Raw genomic sequence first — 17829 nt, forward strand, 5'->3', positions numbered from 1 at the left:
CCAGTGGCTTCAGTGCTGGAGTTCCTCCAAGATCGTTTCTCTGCAGGGCTTACCCCGTCCACACTCAAGGTGTACGTGGCTGCCATTGCGGCTTTCCACACTCCTTTGGGTGATGGGCCTCTGGGTAGGCACCAGCTGGTTGTACAATTCCTCCGTGGGGCTCGGAGGATGAGGCCTGCGGCTCGGTCCAGAGTTCCAACCTGGGACCTGGCAGTGGTTCTCGAAGGATTGGCTGAGGCCCCCTTCGAACCATTGGAGTCGGCTGGACCAAAGGATCTGACCCTTAAGGTGGCTTTTCTCCTTGCCAATACCTCTCTCAGGAGAGTGGGAGATCTCCAGGCCTTGGCGGTAACGCCGACCTGCCTGGAGTTTGCCCCGGGAGGAGTAAAAGCCATCTTACACCCTAGGCCGGGCTACGTGCCTAAGGTGCCATCAAGGGTGGTCAGGTCATTGGTCCTGCAGGCATTTCATCCTCCGCCTCATGTGACGGCGGAAGAGGGGAGACTTCACCTACTCTGCCCGGTTAGGGCGCTCAGAGTTTATTTGGCGAAGTCTGCACAGTGGAGGAGATCACAACAACTGTTGGTGTGTTTTGGCTCACCTAAGAAGGGATTGCCTGCGTCTACTCAGACAATCAGTAATTGGATTGTCCAGGCGATTACCATGGCCTATCAGGTGCGCAGTTTGCCTTCACCTGTGGCCGTGAGGGCTCATTCCACCAGAGGCATGGCCTCTTCGGTGGCCCTTCTTTCTGGGGTCCCCTTGCAGGATATCTGCGAGGCGGCCGGGTGGGCTACCCCACACACTTTTATCAGGTTTTATAGCCTGGATCTCCCTACGACGCCTGGTGCTAGGGTGCTCCAGTCCTAGCTGTGCCCGGTTTCCGGCTTCACACTAGGGCAGGCGCTACCCTTCGGTGTGGCCTAGTGGGTACTCGTTCCCCAAAGCGTCGTCCCGATGCAGTGCGAGTTCCCTCGAAAGGGAACTGCTCGGGTTATGTATATAACCCTTGTTCCCTGAGAAGGGGAACGAGCACTGCATCCCGACGCCACACCTCGGCGCGCCTGGAGCGCATGCTTCAGAGCAATTACTACCGCCATTACGTTCCAGCTCCCCTTTTATACTTCCGGGTATGCCGTCACAATGACGTCATCACGCACGCCAATCGGATTGGCCTAGTTGGCATTCTGGTTTCAGATTCGCTGATGCTAAGGGAGCATCCCCAAAGCGTCGTCCCGATGCAGTGCTCGTTCCCCTTCTCAGGGAACAAGGGTTATATACATAACCCGAGCAGTTTTGCAAGAACACTCATTTTGTCTTGCGTTCTGAATGAAACGCGCACATCCGCCCCTCCTGAAGCCACAAACTCTCTCAGGTCGCGAGTCTCGTGACTCGTGTGCATATCATTCGCTGGAATGTAAAAACTCGGCGCGAGTAAAGATGGCAGAAGGAGGGCAGTTACAGCAGCGTTTGGTGAGCAAAAAAGGCAAAACCAACTCCGTTGTCTGGGAACAGTTTGGCTTCGAGGAATCAGACGACCAGCAGAAACATGCTGCAAGATTTGCCACATGGTAGTGGCTGCAACGCAAGGGAACATCACGAATTTGTTTAACCACTTGAAAATTAAACACAGAGTGACCCATGACAATCTAATATAGAAACAAAAACTGACGAGAGCAGGGATGCCGTGTAAACGTCCTTTTTTCCCTTCATATTTTTCAAATAATTCTCTCTTTGTAAACTTTGTTCAATGCATGCGAGTGCTGCCATTTCGCCGTCTTCACCCGGGTTTAGTGCCAGAAGACGCGAATGAGAAGACGCGCGCGCTGTGAGAAAATGTGCGTCTCCCAGCGCGCAAATATTGAGTTCTCTTTCAAGTCTTGCTCTTGAACGGACAAACTCACACAAAACGTATGTCAACATGTCCATCTTGATGAGTATCCTAGCAGACATATAGTCTGAATATGCCTTAAGTGAACTTTATACAGTCGAGAAAGACAACATATATCCGAGCTTTAGGTATTAAAGGGGCAGTAGCCTTTACTGCTGTCTGTTTAATGTCAAACAACAAAAGACAAGGACATCACTCACCGCTCTTGATTGAATAGCTTTTGTAAGTTTAATAGGATTAATCTTTAATTTATGCACTTAAATATGCAATGTTATTGTACATTTGATACATTTCTGTACCTGAAAACGATACTCGGTTACTTAACGTAACCTCGGTTCTCTCTAGAAGAGGGAACGAGTATTGCGTAAGTTCCTTACGCTACGGGAAAGTATTCTTTCTTCGAGATTTCTGAAAAACCCAAAATTATCCTTAATTTTGTAACATTGTCAACGCAGTGCGGCAGCCTGGCAGACCATAGCAGGCTATTCCAGCGTGCTATTGGCTGCTCTGCTGGCAACTGCAGCAGCCTATCGGTGAGCCCGCGTGACGTGGCGACCAATGAGGGCGCTTCGCGCCCACCTGGCTTCATTTGCCTACAGGTGGGGCGTGGCCACGTGTATATAAGCAGGGCTCACGGGCTGCATATTCGGTTTTCTTAGTTCTGAAGCGTAAAAGCCAGCGGGGCGCACGGCAAGGAACGCAATACTCGTTCCCTCTTCTAGAGAGAACCGAGGTTACGTTAAGTAACCGAGTATCGTTCTCTTACGAGAGGTTCTCTCGTATTGCGTAAGTTCCTTACGCTACGGGAACATATTGTCAACGCCGTGCGCGCCTCGCATACAGCATATGTATCCCAGGGAACCGGGGACCATAACACTGCTCGGGCAGGGTGGCCGGTAAAGAAAAAACGGGCCACCACATATACAGACACTTCATTCGAACTGACGGGTGGTTTACGACGGGTGGTTACAACACCCTGTCCCATGAATGAGGGAACGGCACCTGCCGGTCTCCTTCAAATTCACCACACCTTGTCTCATGAATGAGGGAGCGGCAACGCCGGTCGCCTTCAAATTCACAATATCTTGTTATATGAGTGAGGTAACGGCACCGCCGGTCACCTTCAAACTCACAACAGCTAGTCTCGTAAATGAGGGAACGGCACCGCCGGTCTCCTTCAAATTCACATGAGCCTAGTACCGAACTTACTACCAGTATGTGAGCTATGTCTGCGCAGAATCACTGGGCAGAACCAACGGCCCTATTGAACTGATATCACTTTCGCCTGTAAGGCAGGAACTTCCAGATTGTAAAATCTCACGAACGTAGACGGGGAGGCCCAGCCTGCCGCCATACAGATATCGTGGATGGAAATCCCTCTGGCCCAAGCCCACGAAGAGGCCATGCCTCTGGTGGAGTGTGCTCTGACACCTAGCGGGCACTGCAGGTGTTTGGAAGCGTATGCAGTTGCAATCGCGTCCACTATCCACCTGGACAGGGTCTGTTTCGAGGAGGCGAGACCTTTAGTGCGCCCACCAAACGAAACAAATAGCTGCTCAGAACGCCTGAAGGCGGCGGAGCGTGTGACATAAACCCTCAATGCCCTGACAGGGCAGAGGAAATTGCCACCGTCCCCCTCATCGGATGCTGGCAGAGCCGAGAGGGAGATAATCTGCGCCCTGAAGGGAGTGCCGATCGCTTTGGGGACATAACCATGCCTCGGTCTGAGAATGACCTTAGAGTCATTAGGACCGAACTCCATACACGTCGGGCTCACTGAGAGCGCGTGTAGATCCCCCACGCGTTTCACTGAAGCCAGAGCTATCAGAAACGTGGTTTTCAGCGAAAGGAACCTTGGTTCCACAGTCTCGAGCGGTTCAAAGGGATGAGCCTTCAGGGCCTCTAGGACCAAGGCCAGATCCCATATAGGAACCGACGGGGGCCGCGGGGGATTCATCCGTCTGGCTCCTCTGAGGAAACGGACGATGAGCTCGTTCCTTCCTAGCGTGCTACCTAGCGTCGTCTGAGCGAACGCTGCTATAGCCGCCACATACACTTTGAGCGTGGAAGGGGACCTGCCCAATTCCAAAAGCTCTTGGAGGAAGGAGAGCACCCGCTGGACCCCACATTGCTGTGGGTCCAATCCCTTGGAAACACACCACTCAGTGAACACCGACCACTTAGAACTATATAACCGCCTCGTCGAGGGGGCTCTAGAGTGTGAAATCGTGTTCATAACCCCTTCGGGCAGGTCAACGGGTATCCGTTGGTCACCCATACATGCAGAGACCATCGCTCTGGATGGGGATGCCAAACTGAGCCTCCTGCTTGAGAGAGAAGGTCTGCTCTCAGCGGAACTGGCCAGGGGGGTGAGTGCGACAGCTTCACCAGCTCTGGGTACCAAATCTGGTTCTCCCAGCGCGGTGCTATAAGGAGCACCGGACGGCGCGTTTCCCTGATTTTCGCTATGACCTGGGGCAATAGGGAGATCGGCGGGAAAGCATACAGCGGGAGGCTGGGCCAAGTTTGGGACAGCGCATCCTCGCTTTTGGACAGAAACGTCGGGCAGCGGGCGTTCTCTTTTGTTGCAAAGAGGTCGAGCTCCGCTCTGCCGAACAGGCGCCATACCAGCTGGACTGTCTGGGGGTGCAGGGACCATTCTCCTGGGAGAATGAGGCCCCTGGACAGCTTGTCCGGGCCCACATTGAGGTGGCCCGGCACGTGCGCAGCTCTCAACGAGCGCAGCGAGCTGTGTGCCCACACGAGCAGGCGTTCTGTCAGATTGCCCAGACCTCTGGACCTGACACCGCCCTGCCGGTTCACGTAGGACACCACTGTGGTGTTGTCCGACCGGACTAACACATGGTGTCCTCGTATAAGCGGGAGAAACTGCTTGAGCGCGTTCTCTACCGCTATCATCTCCAAACAGTTTATGTGTAGGAGTTTTTCCTCGCTCGACCAAAGGCCCGAGGCTGATCTGCCCTCGAAAACGGCGCCCCAACCCATGGTGGGGGCGTCCGTCGAGATGACCTTGCGGTGTGAGATGGCTCCCATCGTCACTCCCCTCTGGTACCAGTCGGCTACTAACCAGGGCTCTAGGGCTGACACGCAGCCCTGAGTCACTCTGATCCTGAAGCCACCGGACGCCCAGGCCCTGTGAGGCACTCGGGCGTTTAACCAGCATTGCAGCGGGCGCATGCGCATTAAGCCCAGCTGGAGCACAGCTGCAGCTGAGGCCATACGTCCCAGCATCCTCTGAAACAGCTTGAGAGGTGCGATTTTGCCTGGCCGAAAGTACGCAGCCATGCGCCGAACTTGGCGCGCGCGATGGGGTGACAGGCGGGCTGACATTGCCACAGTGTCCAGATTCAAACCCAGAAATGAGGTTGATTGCGTGGGCACTAATGAGCTCTTGGTCCAATTGACCGTGAGCCCTAGGCTGTCCAGATGGCTGAGCAGCATTGCCCTGTGGGCGAGGAGCTCAGCCTCCGACTGCGCCAGGATGAGCCAATCGTCCAGATAGTTCAATACTCGCATCCCTCGATTTCTCAGAGGAGCGAGGGCCGCGTCCATGCACTTCGTAAATGTACGGGGTGCTAGTGACAGGCCGAACGGAAGGACGGTGTATTGATAAGCCTGGCCGTCGAAGGCGAATCGTAAGAATGGCCTGTGACGCGGCGTTATCTTGATTTGAAAATATGCATCTTTCAAATCTAGGGAGATTAGCCAGTCTCTCGGGCGAATATGCGCGAGGATCTGCTTGGTCGTGAGCATCTTGAACGATCTTTTCATAAGAGCTTTGTTCAGACGCCTCAGATCCAGAATCGGTCTGAGCGACCCATCCCTTTTTGGCACGAGAAAATACCGGCTGTAAAAGCCTGACTCGCTCATAGAGTGGGGAACCGGTTCTATAGCCCCTTTGCACAGCAGCGTGGCTATTTCTGCTCGAAGTAGATGTGCTACTTCCTCGCTCACTCTCGTCTCTGTACGCGCACAGAAGCGCGGAGGGCGGCGAGCGAACTGCAGAGTGTAGCCGTGCTTCACTGTTTTCAGCACCCATTCTGATACACCTGGAATGGCTTCCCACGCTCTCGCGTGCGCCACACGGGATAGAACGGCCTCCGGGCTCGAAACGCCGCGCTTCGCGGGTTTGACGGCCCGTATAGGAGGGGCGGGCGCAGTGCGCGCGCTCTCTGTGCTGTGGGCCAGCCGATCGCTCGCGATGGCTGGCCGCCCTACACACTGCATCTCTGCCGCTTCGAGCGGGGAGTGGCTTGTGTGCGGCCCTACACTCATCGCTCCGGCCACCCTGGGCGGAAAATAAATGGTGTGTGGCGTGGCGCGTGGCGCCTGAGGCATAATGTTCGCGAAAATGTGTGAGCGCGTTTGAGCGGGCACAACTCTTACGCGTGGAACATGACCGGTTAAGAGTGGCTGTGTGACAGCGCGTGTGGTGGTTAGTCGTGGACGCAAACAAGCGGACACGTGACCTAACTCTAGCACTCGAGCGGCCGGTGGCCGCTTTATGTGAGTGGGGGACACAGGGTTTATAGTGCTTGTGTGCAGGGGTGAACACAGAAAAGTGGGCACATTTACTGCATTTGAAACACATACGGCGCGAGCCGTGCGACCAGAAATAATGCAACTTTTGTGATTTCTCTGGTTCGCCGTAAAAACGGCGGTTATTGACAGGCGAGAAGGCATTTTTGCCGGCTCGTTGGCTGCGTGAAATCCATCTGCAGCAGCCACAGTGGTGGGGGCTGACAGGAAAAAGAGTTTTGACGGTGGTCCGGCCGCGGCGGGACTTAACCGTCGTTTCTCGCCTCTTGCTAGGAGGACTTTGGAGGCTCGGGCTTCAGCGTGATCCTAGGCCGGGGGCCCCGAGGTGGAGGCGGCTTACCACGGCTGGAAGAGCGCGATCTGGGGCAGCCGCTCGGTCTTCTCTGAGACGAAGGGGGCCGCGCTGGGCGCTGCGCGGAGCTCGTTGCTGGTTGGTCACGAGGACGGCGAGCAGCGGAGCTATTGCTAGCGCCGGGGCGTCGAGGCAGGAAAAGGTTCATGGCCTGCGTCGTTTTCTGCACTTCGGAGAAACGGTCGACGATCCCCTTGACCGCTGGTCCGAAAAGCCCAGACGGAGAGAGCGGGGCGTTTAGGAAGGCCGCGCGCTCTGTTTCTCGCATGTCCGCGAGCGTGAGCCAGAGGTGGCGCTCAGCTACCGTGAGGGAGGCCATAGAGCGTCCGAGGGCCTGTGCTGCGGTCTTGGTGGCGCGAAGGGAGAGATCCGTCGCGCTTCGCAAATCCGTGATTAACTCAGCGTCACAGCATTTCTCGTCCATGTCGCGGAGGAGATTAGCTTGGAGGATTTGCAGCACGGCCATAGAGTGCAGAGCGGACGCAGCTTGACCGGAGGCAGCGAAAGCGCGGCCGATCAGCGATGACGTCACTCTGCAGGCCTTAGACGGGAGGGCAGCCTTTGAGCGCCAACCAGAAGGCGGGCAAAGGTGCGCTGCGACCGCCTCTTCCACCGGAGGGATAGCGTTGTATCCTTTCTCGGCCGCGCCGTCAACTTGTGAGAGCGTCGAAGAAGCCTGAGACGAGACCCTCGCGGAGAATGGCGCATTCCAGGACTTTGCGAGCTCCTCGTGAAGCTCCGGCAAAAAGGGTGCAGTCCTGGAGGTGGGCGCACGGCGGCGACTGTTTAGGAAGCATCCGTCAAGTCGGTTCGGCGCTGCCACCTTGGGCGGGGCCCATTCGAGGCCTAGCTGCTCGACAGCCCGGGTGAGAAGGCGCAAGAGTTCGGCGTCCTCACCCGCTCGAGAGCGTCCGGAGCCCCGGACTGAAGAGGACGCGGAAGACCAGTCCTCGCTGTCGGAAGCCATGATGGAGCAGCTGTCGGCGCGTTCCGCGGCCGCATCCGCCTCATCCCCGGAGGCGGCAACAGAAATGGCGGCCTGGGGTGGGGGCGGGGAAGGCGAGAGTGAAGCGGGCGGGAAAGGTTCCGGCGAGCTTCTCTCTGCGAGCTCCGGAGTCCGCTGCGAGCGGCGCTTCTTCTTGCGCGGCGTGGCAGGGACTGGAGGGATATCATCTTCGAACAGGACGAGTCGAGCCCGCAGGGTCGACATCGTCAGTTCTTCGCACTCTTGGCATCCGCCAGCGTGGAGTGCGGCGGCGGCGTGATCACGGCCCAGGCAGAGAGCGCAGATCACATGGCGGTCCCCGGAGCTGAGCTGCGCGTGACACGAGCCGCAGGTGGAACGAGACATTTGTATCAACGCTCGGCTCTTTTTGTGAAAAGTGTGACGCAGCGGCGACAACACTTTGAGCGTAAAAGGATATGGGGCTGCCGGATAGCAGAGCAGGCACGGAAGGCTGAAGGTGGCGCGATGCTGCCGGCTTCCTCAGGCGCTGTCCTCTGCTTGCTTGTCTGCGCGGTCACGGCGGCGGGTTCCAGATCCAGCGATGCGAAGGGCTTCGCTGAAGAAAAGAAAATCGAATATGCAGCCCGTGAGCCCTGCTTATATACACGTGGCCACGCCCCACCTGTAGGCAAATGAAGCCAGGTGGGCGCGAAGCGCCCTCATTGGTCGCCACGTCACGCGGGCTCACCGATAGGCTGCTGCAGTTGCCAGCAGAGCAGCCAATAGCACGCTGGAATAGCCTGCTATGGTCTGCCAGGCTGCCGCACTGCGTTGACAATGTTACAAAATTAAGGATAATTTTGGGTTTTTCAGAAATCTCGAAGAAAGAATACTTTCCCGTAGCGTAAGGAACTTACGCAATACGAGAGAACCTCTCGTAAGAGAACTAATGTTAGACATACCTGAAAAGCATATCTAGCCGAACCATATTGTTGATCTTATTTATTTGTGGTTATCATTTTTACGTGAATACTTTTATACTTTGATTTGAATATATGTTATATTATTTATTTTAATAGTTCAAAAAGTACAACAAATGTTACAATTTCAATTGAATTGTTGAAAGGTGTATTTTTAATAAATGCAACACATTCCCAAATTCATGTGAAATAATCGTGTTACATAATCGTGATTTCAATATTGACCAAAATAATCGTGATTATGATTTTTTCCATAATCGAGCAGCCCTACTAACCCTACCCTTAAACTTACCCTTACCACCACACCTGTCCCTAACCCTACCCTTAAACTTACCCACACCACCACACCTGTCCCTAACTTTACCCTTAAACTTACCCACACCACCACACCTGTCCCTGACCCTACCCTTAAACTTACCCACACCACCACACCTGTCCCTAACCCTACCCTTAAACTTACCCATACCACCACACCTGTCCCTAACTTTACCCTTAAACTTACCCATACCACCACACCTGTCCCTAACTTTACCCTTAAACTTACCCACACCACCACACCTGTCCCTAACTTTACCCTTAAACTTACCCATACCACCATACCTGTCCCTAACTTTACCCTTAAACTTACCCATACCACCACACCTGTCCCTACCCCTACCCTTAAACTTACCCATACCACCACACCTGTCCCTAACCCTACCCTTAAACTTAACCACACCACCACACCTGTCCCTAACTTTACCCTTAAACTTACCCACACCACCACACCTGTCCCTAACCCTACCCTTAAACTTACCCATACCACCACACCTGTCCCTAACCCTACCCTTAAACTTACCCACACCACCACACCTGTCCCTAACTTTACCTTTAAACTTACCCACACCACCACACCTGTCCCTAACCCTACCCTTAAACTTACCCACACCACCACACCTGTCCCTAACTTTACCCTTAAACTTACCCATACCACCACACCTGTCCCTAACTTTACCCTTAAACTTACCCACACCACCACACCTGTCCCTAACTTTACCCTTAAACTTACCCATACCACCATACCTGTCCCTAACTTTACCCTTAAACTTACCCATACCACCACACTTGTCCCTAACTTTACCCTTAAACTTACTCATACCACCATACCTGTCCCTAACTTTACCCTGAAACTTACCCTTACCACCACACCTGTCCCTAACCCTACCCTTAAACTTACCCACACCACCACACCTGTCCCTAACTTTACCCTTAAACTTACCCACACCACCACACCTGTCCCTAACTTTACCCTTAAACTTACCCACACCACCACACCTCTCCCTAACCCTACCCTTAAACTTACCCACACCACCACACCTGTCCCTAACCCTACCCTTAAACTTACCCACACCACCACACCTGTCCCTAACTTTACCCTTAAACTTACCCACACCACCACACCTGTCCCTAACTTTACCCTTAAACTTACCCACACCACCACACCTCTCCCTAACCCTACCCTTAAACTTACCCACACCACCACACCTGTCCCTAACCCTACCCTTAAACTTACCCACACCACCACACCTGTCCCTAACTTTACCCTTAAACTTACCCACACCACCACACCTCTCCCTAACCCTACCCTTAAACTTACCCACACCACCACACCTGTCCCTAACCCTACCCTTAAACTTACCCACACCACCACACCTGTCCCTAACCCTACCCTTAAATTTACCCACACCACCACACCTGTCCCTAACTTTACCCTTAAACTTAGCCATACCACCACACCTGTCCCTAACCCTACCCTTAAACTTACCCACACCACCACACCTGTCCCTAACCCCACCCTTAAACTTACCCATACCACCACACCTGTCCCTAACCCTACCCTTAAACTTACCCACACCACCACACCTGTCCCTAACTTTACCCTTAAACTTACCCACACCACCACACCTGTCCCTAACCCTACCCTTTAACTTACCCATACCACCACACCTGTCCCTAACCCTACCCTTAAACTTACCCACACCACCACACCTGTCCCTAACTTTACCCTTAAACTTACCCATACCACCACACCTGTCCCTAACTTTACCCTTAAACTTACCCACACCACCACACCTGTCCCTAACTTTACCCTTAAACTTACCCATACCACCATACCTTAGTGCTGGGCGGTATGACCAAAAATGTATATCACGGTATTTTTCTAAATTATATCGGTTTCACGGTATATGACGGTATTTTGTCCCCTATGCATGACAGGGTGTTAATCACATTTTCTACTGATTGAGAGAGGAAATACTGCAGGAGATTGACAAGAATGCCCTGTTTTACTGTCATGACGAGTGAATATTGTAGAAAAATTCCACACTAGAGTTAATAGGTCTACAGGTTAACAAAATGATGCTGTGGAGAGACAACAAACAATAAAACACAGACCTGCAACACGCTCAGAATCATACTTACAGACACCTGAATATTAAAAGTTGAGTTGAGGGCACCTTAAGCATTTTAAAAATCTAACCCTCTATAACAACAAACTGCCAAAACGAGGAGAAATGAGGATATTAGCAATACATTTAACAGGACTCTCGGAACGAATGACACACATCAGTTTAACACAGAAAGAATAAAGCAGTTACTTTTTGGCCCATTCTTCTTTGAATTGTCAGTTTATTTATTAACTTACATCGTCTTTTGAATAATCCATCGTGTCAGCGCGCTCGTGATCAGACATAGGTTATCAGTGTAATCAGTGCATACATTTCATTTTAATAAGACGTGATGAAATATGCGCGCATACACGCTTCTAGTTCATGTCTAGAGCACTAGAGTTTTTGAAATATGTCCATAAAAATTTTAAACGCACTCGCTCCGGTCTATATCAGTGCTATATGATCCATGTGGTGAGCGTTGTTAAACTCATCGCAGCGCTCCGTGCAGAAACCGCGCTCTCTCACGCGCCGCGTGTAGTTTGAATTCTCAACAATAATCAAGGGCTGAATCCGACATCGCTCCCATAACCTCAAATATAGCATTATTTGGAGGGCACAGCGCTTTGTAGTGGTGTCCGAAACCTTAGTGGACGTTATTGAGTGCACTCATTCTATCCCATTGCACCGCAATAACGAGTGTACAGCCGATGTACACACAACGGTTGTCCGACTTCACGCACGTTTTCATTCACTCCTTCAAATAAAGTGATAACGTAGGGAATAGTGAATGAGAGTATAGGATACAGCCATAGGCTGTGCTGTAATGCGATCTCAACTGTGCTCTGACTGCTCTTACTACAGTGCATCAATGAAATGGGTCCCCTCTCAAACAATGACGCGCTGCGCCGCGTTCCGAACGTTGTTTAAGCGACATATACCGGTATTGCGGTATCATCAAAATTCATATCATAAAGAAAATTAATACCGGTATTCGGTATGAACCGGTATACCGCCCAGCACTACCATACCTGTCCCTAACTTTACCCTTAAACTTACCCAGACCACCACACCTGTCCCTAACCCTACCCTTAAACTTACCCACACCACCACACCTGTCCCTAACTTTACCCTTAAACTTACCCACACCACCACACCTGTCCCTAACTTTACCCTTAAACTTACCCACACCACCACACCTGTCCCTAACTTTACCCTTAAACTTACCCATACCACCACACCTGTCCCTAACCCTCCCCTTAAACTTACCCACACCACCACACCTGTCCCTAACCCTACCCTTAAACTTACCCATACCACCACACTTGTCCATAACCCTACCCTTAAACTTACCCAGACCACCACACCTGTCCCTGACCCTACCCTTAAACTTACCCACACCACCACACCTGTCCCTAACTTTACCCTTAAACTGACCCACACCACCACACCTGTCCCTAACCCTACCCTTAAACTTACCCAGACCACCACACCTGTCCCTGACCCTACCCTTAAACTTACCCACACCACCACACCTGTCCCTAACCCTACCCTTAAACTGACCCACACCACCACACCTGTCCCTAACTTTACCCTTAAGGCCCGGGTATACTTCGGCCGTCCGCGTTCGTGCACCGCCCGCATGACGTAATTTTCGTCACTCGGAGGGCTCGCGGCCGGCCGCACACCCCGTCCGCGCGCAGCCCAAATTTTGTGACCGCGCGGACGGTCCGCGTGCAACAGCGCATGCGCCAGCAGGACAGAAGAGTCCACTAGGTGGCAATAAACACAGTATTGAGCACAGTGTTCAGCCGTCGAAGAAGAGTGTGCAAAGACCGGTTTAAAAACAACACGCTTGGAAAAAAAAGAGAGAATTTTTGATTCTTCAGTGTTTCTTCCAAACTATGTGGCAATGGTGGATCCACTACATTTCTTCTCCGATCATGCCCAGCGAATGTCCCGTTGATGACAGGACTCAGTGCTGCCCTCCGATGTCTGGTGGAGCATAGACACTTTTTTACTGCGCATGTGTCGAACGCGATCCTCCGCGCGCATCCGTTGTGTAGTATACTTTGAAAGACGCGCGGACAGGGCTGCGCGCGTGACGCGTCCGGGCGTGGTAAGTGAAGTATACCCGGGCCTTTAAACTTACCCATACCACCACACCTGTCGCTAACCCTACCCTTAAACTTACCCACACCACCACACCTGTCCCTAACCCTACCCTTAAACTTACCCACACCACCACACCTGTCCCTAACCCTACCCTTAAACTTACCCATACCACCACACCTGTCGCTAACCCTACCCTTAAACTTACCCACACCACCACACCTGTCCCTAACCCTACCCTTAAACTTACCCATACCACCACACCTGTCGCTAACCCTACCCTTAAACTTACCCACACCACCACACCTGTCCCTAACCCTACCCTTAAACTTACCCACACCACCACACTTGTCCCTAACTTTACCCTTAAACTTACCCATACCACCACACTTGTCCCTAACTTTACCCTTAAACTTACCCACACCACCACACTTGTCCCTAACTTTACCCTTAAACTTACCCACACCACCACACCTGTCCCTAACCCTACCCTTAAACTTACCCATACCACCACACTTGTCCCTAACTTTACCCTTAAACTTACCCATACCACCACACCTGTCCCTAACCCTACCCGTATCCCACCTCAATATCAGCAAAGGTGTTTTGCAATACAATATAAAGCCATCAAATCAATGTTACTTCCGCATAATACACAACATCAATAAAGCGAGTAGAATGAATACTCTGAGCCTGCAGCTACAGTCCCGCACCAAGAGTCCCGCATTCTCAGACCCCTCGTTTTTTCGAGACAGCGCCTCCTATCAAATTGGATCGGGTAAACATTGTTGCAATGTGAAGGACTTAAGCCGAAACATGAGTATCGTCAATTTTATTTAACACATTTATTTTTTAATCAAACCACCTAATAGCTCATCGATACACCAACATGAATAGTTAATTTAATATTTGTAAAGAAAATATTTTAATAGCTTAGCTAACGTTAGCCTTTGACCTTGGACTTTTTGTAGACAAGCCATTGTAAAATCTGATTAAAATTAAGGTAGACCAATTAAATACATTGATTGTGTTAATATCAAAGAATGTCATCATTAATTATTTAATCAGATTTACAGTTTGACCTTTTTTTTTTAAATTACCAAACCTTTTATCTTAAAACCATAAATGTAAATAATTAATGTCAGATGGAGTAATTATTTTACTTTATATAATTAATGTAGCCTACTTAAATTAGTACTTATAAAACGTACATATTAAAATGAATCCATGTTAATTAAACTGTGATATGAATTTGTTGATATGAAGGATCCTGCAAATGTAAGATATTATGTGAAATAACTGTATCTGGATAGTTGACGTGACGTGGCTTTTTCACTGTCACAGAAGATAAAACATAATTTATTTCACATTTTCATCATTTAGAATACTGTAAATGGTTAAACATTTTCTTGTTTTACATGAATCTGTTGTTTTAATACCCAAGTTATTTTTAGGTTTTTTACAACTTTGAGCCAGATCTCAACATTGTCCTATGGTGTGACGGTAGACATTATTTCATAAATATAAAATTTTATAAATAAAGAAAATAATGTTTAAAAATCTTAATGAACACTCCTGGCATAATTGTGCAAGTGTCTATTTCACTAAGTGGCCATCACTTTTCCTATACATACATTTCTAAAAGTGTAGGAATTTCATAAAGTTTGTCACATAAAAAAATGTCCTTTTGTGTTATGCAAAAACCTGATATTAATTTGGGCAATATCATGGACAACTACATTTAGTTGAAAGACCCCATTCAAGGTCATGTGACTGAAGACCCATATGAAGGCCATGAGCAGTGCACATGGTAAGTATTTCTCTCCGAATTGTTTAAATATTTAACTATATTTTCAGACCACTGAAGTTGTTAAGTTTTTTTGTCCTTTGGTGTGACACCCCTACATTTTATTTTTTAATTCAAATTTGCATAATATTACATAGCAGGACTATGTAATATTATGCAAATGTATCATGCTAATTGCTAATGACAGTTCAGCTAGTATTAGCATTGTTATGAACTGCCACAAAAGCTCAAATGTCACAGGAAATGTCCTTTGGTGTGACACTTTGGCCTGTCACACCATAGGACACAGATATCACACAATAGGACAAGACCTCCTTAAGAAGCTATTAAAGCAAATAGATAAAGTTTGTTTACATACTTTTCATTCTTTTTTGACCAGTTTTGATGAATTTAAATTAAATAATGACATACATTTTAATGTTTATTGCCGTTTTTTGGAGACTACATAAAATGTTCTGAAGTGTTACTAAAACAACTATAATGTATAATGTAACAACTATAAACAAATAGAAAGTACATATATACAGTGCTACTACTTATAATGCTACTTAACTTTTTTTTTTTTTAGAACAGAAAGAACTGAGGGAGAGATGAGTGCAAAAGAGAGGACCAGACAGTATAGGGAGCGATCGGAGGTGAAAGGAGGCGATCCTAAGAGAACGACGGAGAAAGTAAATCAAACTGAAATGTTGCCATATACATCTTAAAATAATTCAGGGATTTTGCTGTGGGAGTGAATGACAGCTTATTATTCAGTATCAGAATAGACCTGTGTGAGGTTCAGGTTCAACAATAGTTACATAATAAGCTTGTTATTACAGAATAATAATCTATATTGTGCTTTATAAGAAATTGACAAGTAAGTGGTTACATTTGTAGGGAAAACACAGTAGGTCATGAGTTCATAATTGAGTATACATTACATTAATTTCTCTGTTGATCAATTCATCAATATTCTATCATTATTTTAAACAGATATCATGAAAAGAAGGCTCTCTGGGAATTGGATACATTCAACATTAAAGCACTAGGAAGGAAGAGACAAACTGAATTAAGAAGACTGAATTGCAGTTTGACAATGTCACAGTATTGTTTTGAAATGTAGGGAATTCGTAGGGAAAAGTTTATCAACGTCATCTATTCATGGTGAAAATGATTCTAATTAGTACTTTCATTTAAAATAAATATCACTTTAAGAAAATAATGTTTTAATAATGTGAACAATTCTGTCTCAAGTATTTTTTTTACGTTATTTAATATAATTTCTTAGTACTTTTTAAATGTCACACCATAGGACACATTTACAGTACTGCTGAGTGAAAACGTGAAAAAAATATGTGAAGTCATTGACAAAATGAGTGACCACTACTATTTTCTGAAACTGCAGTTTTCATACTCCACAAATATATGTATTTTTTCTTAAAAAGTTATGTTTTCCAAAAAAAAAGTACTTTTTCTTGGTCATTTGTCAACTACCCATCTGAATATATATATATATAATATGAATATGAAATAATGTATATAAAATAACACTTTTTGTTTGCCCCACAGGATGTTCTCAATGGAATACCATCAAAGTAGTTCCCCCTAAAGCCACGTGTGCCAGTCTACATGGACAATGAGCAGCAGCAATGCAGCCATTCTGCACCTCAAAGCTCTGCTGGATAAGACTAAAACTCAACTGAACTTCACAGATGAAGTGGAGTTAATTTGTAGTTTTCTTTTTCCTGAGGTGGGCCCAAACATGTTTGTCAATTGGATTGTTTCTATTATTGCCATATATGCAATGTTTTATATGTTAATTTATTTATTTATTTATTTATTTATTTATATGGACAGGCCATCATTCATGGCCTTTGTGAGATGCAGGCATTGTCCTGGCAGGAGGCTGAGAAAGTGTTCCTCCGTGGCCTTACTTATAACCCTAGGTATGCTTGTAATTTGCATTTGCAAAAAATATATAATTTATTATTACTACACAATATTTTTGACAATGGCAATTATTCTACAATTATTTTAGTGAAGTCGAGGAATTTGACAGAGCGATTGCCAAATGAATGAAAAAACCTACCAGAAAGTAAAGTTATTATTTTACCTTATACAATTGACGATGAAAAGTGAAGTCACTAACAAAAATCTTTCTTTCTTCCTTTTTTTTTTTTTTTTGCTTTGTCCTTTTTACAGCAAGATGATGTTTAGGTGGTCGTTAAATAAAGTACAGAATTGTTTATTATTGGTGTTTTGTCTACTCTATCCTTATTTGAGTTAAGCTTTGCATTGCATTCAAAATATCAAAAAACAGGTTTTGTAATGTTAGCATGGTATGTTAATTAGACAATTAGCATAGGTTGAACTGAAAGAAACATTGGAATTTGAATTTAAAAAACATTGAGGCAATATAATATCACATAATATTAATATGAATAATAAGATAGTTCAATCTGTAATTGTATCTCTTCCATCAGTAATTTTCTTTCAATTAGGCTACCACCCACACTCAAAAAATAACTACTGCGTAATTTGTTAGACAGAGAACACAGTGTGTTTTTTGGCCCATGCACTGAGCAGGGAACGCAAATATGTTATTTTGTCATTATTTTGTGTGAATTTATTTGGAAAACTTTAAAAGAAGCGAGTCCGTAATATTGCATCCGGAGTCTGAGAATGCGGGACTATGTGCTCTATCTGTGTTATACGATCTTCCGAACAGCAGGAGGCGCTGTCTCGAAGAACAAGGGGTCTGAGAATGCTGGAC

The 17829-nt window shown here is 47.9% G+C and overlaps 1 protein-coding gene and 1 long non-coding RNA gene across 8 annotated transcripts in view; one reads left to right on the top strand and one right to left on the bottom strand.

The window, feature by feature from the left end:
• The window catches only part of LOC307126136 (uncharacterized protein), an 86971-nt gene that overhangs the window by 65840 nt on the left and 3302 nt on the right, over positions 1 to 17829 (bottom strand). The gene's annotated exons all lie outside the window — the stretch shown is intronic.
• Positions 16687 to 17148, top strand: LOC307126416. The gene is made up of 3 exons (XR_013816486.1): positions 16687 to 16806; positions 16914 to 17002; positions 17095 to 17148. It is a non-coding gene; the product is annotated as an uncharacterized lncRNA (long non-coding RNA).

Source organism: Gobio gobio, assembly GCF_949357685.1.
Source record: "Gobio gobio genome assembly, chromosome: 1".
In the NCBI taxonomy this organism is placed as follows: Eukaryota; Metazoa; Chordata; class Actinopteri; order Cypriniformes; family Gobionidae; genus Gobio; species Gobio gobio.